Below are 9,883 nucleotides of genomic sequence, written 5' to 3' on the forward strand. Positions count from 1 at the left end.
ATAAATTTAATATTTAGTCTAGATTTATTATGTACTCCGATATAAATGATAAATAATTTTAATAAATGTTGATTGATAACCACATTATATACACGAGGCTGTGAAACGGGTACCAAGGTATTTAAAGTTTAATAGCTCAGAGTTTTCTTAAAATATCGATTTATAAATCATTGTTAAAAAAAAAGTTCACAGTTGGTTCAACTTGGATCAGAGCACTCTAAATGAATTAAATAATCCGAGTATTTAAAAATGTAATCTGTAAGGAAGTATAATAAAAAGTCTAAAATACGGAATTTGGATACATTTAATATCAAAGGAAAATCGAGGTCAACATGCTTGAGTCTCATACTATATTACTTGGGTAATACCAATATTTATAATATTATTAGTATGTGTGTATGTTGTTTAGCACTATAGCGTGTTAAACACTATATCCGCCGCCGAGGGTATAATAATATAATAAAATAATATGCCGAGCGGACGCATAACGCGCACGCGTGAGCATTAAAATACAACAATATTACATTAAATGTATACATAGCTTATATAATCGCGCGTAAGATTGTTCTGTCGTTTTTATTAAAAAAAAAAAATTTTACCGTACACACCGAGGGCGGCGGTGGCGGCAGAGGAAGGTGAATATAAATAATATTATTAAAAAAAAAAAACACACACACACACAAATACAAAACAAACAACGAAATAAACCATATGGGCGGCCGTGGCGGTTTTCAGCTTATGCTAATTTTTCTGTCGAGTCGTAAAAACGCAAGCCAGGTAGGTATTATAATAATAACGAGCAGCCGTTTATACGCGTACATTTATTTATATATACGTTAGTGACTATTTCGTTTCGCAGTTTACCCGTTGCCATGACTACTATTACAACTGTCTACTAACTACTTGCACACACACACACACACACACATGTATATGGGTTTTTGTTCTACGCCACGCTACCCGTTTTGTTTTCTAGCAGTCGGGCGCGCGATAATATAATTAATAATATTATATTATAATACCTATCTAATTCTAATGATATTGTTCTCGTATTGTGAGCGACTAACTCGAAAATCGTATCGCCGACTGTTAACAAACACTGTTGTGTTGTACGAAATCACTCCATATGATATGAATCATCAGTCACCAAGAACTAACGTTTATAGAAATAACCGTGCTATAAATAATTATAAAAATTCGATTAATTTCAGTAAATATATCATATTCCTTGAATTCTTCAATGCTAAAAAAGTACAACGGGCTATGATGATTACGACGGTAGCATAATATCACAAAATAGATTAAATTAATCTATTCTGTGGTAATATACTGACGTCTATGTTAGAATAAATAACAATTTGACTATAAAAATGTAAAAATTAGTTTGTGAAATGAATGTATTCCAATATTTCTCGATAAATAATGCAATCATAATTTAAAAGGGTACCGACAGAGAAGGGGGTTTAGGGGTTCAACACCCCCCACAAGAAATAAACATATAATGATTTGTTTTATGGAATATTACATTAAATAGGGGTAATAATCATTTATGCTGAAAAATAATTTATGCTGTACCATGTTACATTTTATTACACGATTGCATTCGGGCTAAGTACTAACGTGTATCTGTGAGTGTATAATAAATACGTTGTTATAATATCATCGTTATCTACTTTGAATCGTGCAGTTCGACATAAAGATAAATATAAATCTTATCTACAAATAACTGCAATACTACAGTGAACAAAAAAGTATAAAGAAATTAGATTATGGTGGAACGGTGGAAGTATGAAATCCAGATGAATGAAATTTTTAAAAATGCTCATTCAGTTTTACATGACGTGTGTGATGAAAAAATATTTCCTCTTGTACGAGGAAATACCAGTGAAAATCAGGAAATATTCTCTTTACCAGTGACGACGGCCAAACCCGAAATGACTTTTTCGACTGTTACGAGAAATATAAAGAAATAAAATAGCGATGTTAAAATAACGAAACCAATAATGGCGAATAAAGAATACTATAGCAGTAAGCAGTATAGCTAAGACTTTAAAAAACTATAAATATTATTTATCTAAGACGTGTATATAATGTATAAATGTTAAACAAATAATTATGTTAATAATAACACACTACATACATAAAACCTATCAGTATATTAACGAAATTTTAATATTGCCATAATAAATAGCAATTACTGGTCAATGTCACTTGCGGTATATCCAAAACCGAATTTGCACAGTGAATTCTGAGCAATTATCATACATGTTGTTTTAAATCGTAGCAAACGAATTGCGTCCCATGTTCCCATTTTCACACGAATTGCGTCCTGATAATATTTAACAACTACACTAATTATTTTCCTTCTCATTTAACTATTCAAGAAAGACTTGGAGCTGCCTATAGCAACATTAGCAACATTAAATATTATATTGCTAATGGTAGGTTAGAAATATTGTTTTTCATTGTTATTCGTAAAATTAATAACAAATAATAAAATGATAAGATTAGGTATTGACGGTATTATATTAAAATGTTATTGAAATATTATTAATGGATTGGTAAAAATTTTAAATGATACAGTTTTGATATAATCAAAACGTGTTATTTTGTTCACGTTATTATTAATTTTTATACATTCTGAATTCAGGGACGCAAATAATCGGAACACAATTAGTATGTCACTAATCGCAATATTTATATTTTATATCGAGTACGTAATTCGTATGCATCCTTTTAAACACATCCGTTATTATTTTTATACGGAGCGGAAATTCGGCGTGGTCGAAACAATTCCACTGCACGTCTTATCTTGTCCACAGTTGTCTTTAATGTACATAATAATATAATATAATATAATTATAATTATCCATGCAGTGTAAACTGTGTACTGTACACTTGATACGGATCGAAGTAATTTCGAAATATAAAACTAAAATAAATAGATACCATCGTATCGTTGCATATTGAAAAATGAAACTAATAAGTATTTGTTTATGCAACTCTTCTACATTACAGTTATTGTCGTTTCGGCTTACGGATAAAATAATATAACTTTACCAATACGATTCCTAATTAATACATTTAAAATTCATTCAAATTCATATTACACCAATTTTTTACTTTGGTTATTAATCAGTATTGCATGACATTATCGCTGTTTTTGATACGTTATTTTGTCGTAGTACTCCCGTTCCAGATTCCAGAAGAGGCGGTTAGGTACAAATATTTTATTAAAATAATACAAATCGAATTCAATTCAATGTTTAAATTATTTTGTATCTTGACGTTAAATAGGTATCAAATAATCACCCTGAATTATAATAATTGTTCAAAGTAACCAAAATAATGTGGGAAAATCACATCACACGTGTACTTGGCGAGCATTGTAATCGTGGACGCAGTATTTTGAATTCACAATATTATTTATTATGATTATTATGTGAACGCAATTATTTTTAATTCCTTTTAACTCGTATCGCTTTTAACGACAACCGATGGGAAACCCGCACGGACCCGGCAAGCGAAAATAATCGTTATCCTAAAATACAAATAGAATCGGTAAAGCACGACTGACAAAATATAATATTCGACAAGGAGTAGGTATTACCGCATGCGAGTCGCGTGGCCACGCGTGTTGGACCGGATGTGAAAAACCCTGGTAGTCTTGTTCTGATTAAAACTATACAGTGTATTTATAAAATTATTGGAGTTGTATCACAGAATATATATATATCGTTGAAATGATACACTAATATTCATCAATCGTAATAAAATCTATTACGTAATTTCGTATGGCATTTCATAATCCATGTTTACGACCAACTGTCCGCAGACCGCAATAATAAAGGTTAAACTACTTCAGAGTTAGTAGTGTTAATATGATATAATTTAAGTAGTCCCAAAAACAAAATTTTTATTTATAATTCTTGTTGGAAATATTAATTTTATTAAATAGATTTCAATGTCTGATTAGTTCATAATTTTAGTCCAAATACGCATTTAATTAAAAATGAAAAAATGTGAACAATATAATTATTAATTTCATTAAACCGTACCTATACGTACCTAATTTACTATTAAACCTCAGAATCTCACCACCACATAAAATTTAATCGATAAAGTATTAAGATACGAAAATGGATTTTGTGTGATATACACTATAAATAAAATTTAGGTATATATTCACAATGTGCACGTTTTTTGACTAAAATTCGACCACAGCTATAACATATTACACCTATTGTCTATGTTAAAATAATACCGATTATATTGATTAATATAATAATTATAACTATTGGTCGACAACGTTAATTCGTGAATAGTTATTTATCTACTTATTAATATTTAAGTTTTAGAATATTTGTATCTCACATTTAGAGTGAATTTATCAGATAGTTTAGTTATAACAATTAAAAATTATTATCAAACACTTATGTTGGTATACGCTGAATAAAATATACAAACATTAAATTAAATTAAAATGCCAAACTGTTCAATAAATAGCGTTTATCGACGACGTGGACGTACGCCAAAGGCCAACAGCCATTATATTTTGTGTAAAGTGTAAAACCAATCTCAAGTTCTCAATAAAATAGAATTATCGCAGCGACTACTATTATTCTGCAGATACAGCATTACGCGTAAACAAAAGAAAACAGAACTGTGGTAAGTTAAGCTTTGTGAACTTTATGGAATTATTTTAGTGGTTGGAAACTCGAAAATAGAAGCCATTGAGAAAATGCATCTGTATACCATGTTGTGAAACATACAAAAAATCAGGGCCCAAAGCCTTGAAGCACTGTCATTGGCAACGACTCGTTGCTGTTGTAACGACCACTGAAGGACTTGATTAAATTTTACTTTTCTCCACCAGTCGTTCTGTACTTGTTAAAAACTTAAAAGATTTGAAACGAACCGTTTCAAAGGATAATTAATATTATACGAAAACAATTTGGTGGATGCATGTCTATAATATACATATTCTTTTACGATATTCAATGGCCGACCAATTTTAAATAAACAATAGACATATACTTTATCCATGACGAATTGTAGTTCCAATTTTCATAGATATTACGATCTTTAGTATGTGGACATCATTGAGCTGAACCAGTCGTTTCAAACTCATTCTAAACCTTTTAATTTAACTATTAATAATTACTGACTATTAATTATAATTATATAATTATTAATTAAAATTAAAATTACAAGATCATTACAGTTAAAAGAAGGTGAATATTATTATTATAAATAATATATACTATGTATCGTTTATAACGAATGTTTTATTTTATATACCTATATATATAATAGTTATAAATTTATAATTATTATTGAGCTGTATTAATTTAGTTATTTAAAATATTAAAATTAAAATTAAAATAATTTTAATCTGTGGGCCAAGTTTTTAGAAACAATAATATCTATTTATATCGTATTATTATTTTCGATTATTTTATCGAGAAATATTATAAAGATTTTGTCAATATTCACGCTTGAAAAAGATAAAAAGAATATTATTAAACAGCTTAACTACATTTTTAATTGTTGTCATTTTTAGGATTTGTATTTAAAAATTTAAGTTTTAGATTATTTGATTTTTTTATTTATTGGCATAAAATATTGGAAATAAATAGACAAAACGTTTTAACGATGGATGAAGTTTATAATACTGACAAAACACAAATGATAATTAGATAAGTGCGATGTGGCACAACCCAGTGGCGTAAAATTCTAGTACTCCCTGTTATATGATAAATAATAATATATTACGTAAAACGAAAAATGTTTCCGTGTTCGAATATAATTAAATTGGTGCCGAGATGGTTTTGTTTATAATTTTCGTCACAAATCACTAATTCGAAGTTTTCGTTTCGGTAAACTATATATAATTTTAACTACTATAACTAGGGACACTCAGTAGGTTTAAATTTCTATTTTTATATTTGATTTCGTTCGGTACCTCCATTAGATATGAAGTGAAAAAAATTCTTTTGGTCGTTTCTCAATTATTTCTGTACACAATTATACTCACACACTGTTTATCGAATAATCAGTTTTAGCAATAAAATATAATATCATATTTTACTCGTTTTATGAAATAAGTTATAATAATTTTGAAAAAAAATACTTACGGGCTCATAAACGTTTAAAGACGTAAAGATAATAATAATACTGCTGCAGTACGCCAGTACCTACTTCACAAATACACGTATTATAAAGTACATCTACTGAGTATAATATTATTTAATGCAAGAGGGGCGGCGAATGATTTACACACTCCAGAGATCTGTATCTGTATTGTTTATTCGCGCGTAACTACATGCAGTAAATGGACTAATTTAAGTAAAAACGAATAAATGGAAAATTAATGTGATTTTTAATTTTTTTTTTTACAGTCATATTATTATAATATAATTGCAGCAGGTACTTACGAATAACTTTACTTATGCGTTATCTATATAATATAAGCGAGTGTTAAGTATGATTAAAAAAACTTTAAATACTAGATACCGCATGGTCCGCATGATAATCAACCGATTAAGTATTAAAAGTTTAGTTCATATAACATTTGGCCTATAAACATTTTTTTACTCACTTTTTAATAAAGCTAATATATTATTATTATACTGTTATGTACAGTTTATACAAAATACATACGCCAATATTGAGTGATTAAAATATTTGCAGTCGTGTGTACTGTGTAACATATAATATTATAATTAAAGTTTTTTTAGGAACCATATTAGACAAATATTTTATTAATATTATTTTCTATTGAAAGTAATTTTGAACTAAATAGAATAAAACAAAAGCATAATATATATTCGGAATAAATAAATATATTAATGTAACTATATCAGTGACTTTGAAACGGGAGTAACAGAGGCATTTAAGAACCTTCTACACCCCCAGGGCTCAGAAATGAAAACATTTTTTGGACGTATTTAAAATTCTTAAGCTTAACGCATTATATTAAAGGAATGTGTGTCGTCGATAGTGTAAATAATATCAATTATTTGGTTATTTAATAATTTATTATTGAATCCATTGTACATTGATAATTCAGTAATATTTTAATAGGCAACCAGTGTTAACTTCAGGTTTGATTGCCGATTTATTTATAGTTTATACTAACGTTGTTTATGCACTATCATAAATTGTAGATCGTAGTATATTAATAAATAAAAATAATAGTTGTAAATTATATAATGATATTGATATAATATTATTAAGCCTTTTATATAATATGTAAGTAATCACGGTTATCACGATTTATATTTTGTATAATTAAAAGTAATTCAATAAGACTTTAATACTTTAATTTATTTTATTTTTTTAACAAACCATACACAAGTTCATTATATTTTTTTTATTGAGTTATGTACTCAAGTTATAATATTATGTTGTTTTTATGTATGTTTCAATATTATATATTTATTTTTTATTCTAGTAAGTGTACAGCAATTCTATAAATACATATAAATTATAAATATATATTATGTATAATTGTATCAATATTAGAAGTACCTATGTATAATATATTTGTAGTTTTCCATTTTCGATGGTTTATAATGCTTTATTTAATTTCGATACAACTAGGTTATACATTTGAAATATTTTTACTTAGTTTTCTCGTAGAAATTTCGATTTCGATTTATTAATATTTTTAAAAAATCATCTATGTACAATAGAAACGGGTTTCGTTTGAAAAGTGATGTTCGTACAATTACAAAACACTCCGTAAAATGGCATTAAATTTTAATTTGAAAATACGGGCCTAAATTTTACTTAAAATCCGTATCAATCAGAATTTGTATAAATGCATAATTTAATGGTGTTAAGAGACAAGAGTATGCTTGATAAATCTAGCTAGGCACTCTGTAGTATACTTAAGTGTAAATATGCAATATAGTTGTGACACAGATAATAATATAATATAATAGTTGTATTGTTTACACGAACACGAACCCGTGCAAAACGTCCGCGCGTATCCGATATACGAATTTCCTTTCATATTATTATTATAAAAAAAATATAATAACATTATAATCGCACGCGTGTGGTGTGTGTGTGTGTGTTTTAGAAAGTTGTGCTCTACGTATCGGCATCTCGTAGTATAGTACAGCTTATCCGGTTGTCTGCGTATTGGCGTGTGCGTTTATAAAATAATATATATTATATTGTATACTGTCGGTATGGACCGTATTAAGTCTCACAACAACGTTTTCAGTGGGACAAATAAAAACGAAACGTATTTCGACGATGATAACAATCTGTGAGCATTATATTATTATTATATATCCCGCGTGCGCGGCACAATAAAAAAACAACACAATAATAATAATAATAAATACTATAAATGTGTATCGCTTGCCCGTCGCAATTTTTCGTTTGTCGATAACAATAGACTCTGCTCCTGCAGCGGCGCCGGGACTTATCGGCCCACCCCAATTTCCTGTGAGAAAATAATATTATGCTCAATCGGGTAGAACACGAAATGTCACCGCCGGTAGTCCTGCCGCGGTATATTATGCCGTTCCGGAGTAGTTCCGAATGTTCCGATGTTGTTGGTGGTCAAATATTTTAATATCTATTTATATTATTTTTTCTAGTTGACATAATGACATGTATATGTCTTTTGGCTGGGGCCATTGTGATTCTATAAAATTGTGCGACACGGAGATGACGTCATGAACAGATTGTAGGTTTATGACCTATGGTATGCATGTCCGATGTATCTGCAAGTAGTGGTCATCATCTTGACGGTTACCGGTACCGGACGGAGCGGACAGCGATACCCTTTTTTTTTTACACGTTTACCGATATTGGTAAATTACTCAGTAGCTATAAGACATATACGTGTCCAACGTATCTTTATGTCTCATCTGCATGTGGAGATACGCGTTTTTTTTATTTCATATTTTATTATCAGTCATGACATATTATTATTTTAATATTTATGATTATTAATAATTATAATGAAATTAATGTCGAGACGACGACAAACGATGATAATATAAAATAATTTTTAATAATATATTCTTTATTTATATGAATTTTTGTTCGTCATTAAAACCACTTTTACATCGTACATTTATTATGAGTAGCGGTGGTAATGGTAAGACACGGTAGAGCGCCTACGACAAAATAGCCTCAAGTTGTACTGCAATTTTTCTTAAAATCGTTTCACATGTTCCAACCATGTTGAACCAATGTTCAATTTCGATCATGTTTTCCATTTGAACAAATATCGTTATACCTAAATCTTTTTGGTATTTATACCGCAATACGCCAATATGCGAACTTAGTACTCACAATGTAATAATATTATGATAATGTGATCATAACGATTCTTAAACCAATGGGGCATGCGTACAGTATTTTCATCGTGATCATAGAATAATATTATTATTTAACTGATGAATGTAACAAGCATTGATTAAATATTATGTGAAGTAAATTTAATCAATGTATATATTTTTGTCGAAAATAATTTAATTAGTTTTGAACTTGTATGTTTTGATAATAACATAATATTTTTCCTAACTATTTATAAAACGAGATTATTTATGTATTTTGTCCTAACAAGGAATTATTATTGGAAAAAACCCATTCGTGTTCCACGCTATCTCGAACCCTGATATTACTAGTCAAGTAGCTCTATATTGTTGTATAGACTTATAGAGTATAGTATGCTCCTAATATTAATAACAATAATGTTAATATTGTTGAATTTAATTTTGAATTCACGATAACAAATATTGTTTATAATTTAGACATGTCGTGTACTGTACTGACGTGTTTACTTAGTGCTTATTTTATATAACTTGTTAAAATAATATTAGTAGGTATTATGTTTACAAATAATAAATTTTGA

Source organism: Rhopalosiphum maidis, chromosome 2 (genome assembly GCF_003676215.2).
Source record: "Rhopalosiphum maidis isolate BTI-1 chromosome 2, ASM367621v3, whole genome shotgun sequence".
NCBI classification, from domain to species: Eukaryota; Metazoa; Arthropoda; class Insecta; order Hemiptera; family Aphididae; genus Rhopalosiphum; species Rhopalosiphum maidis.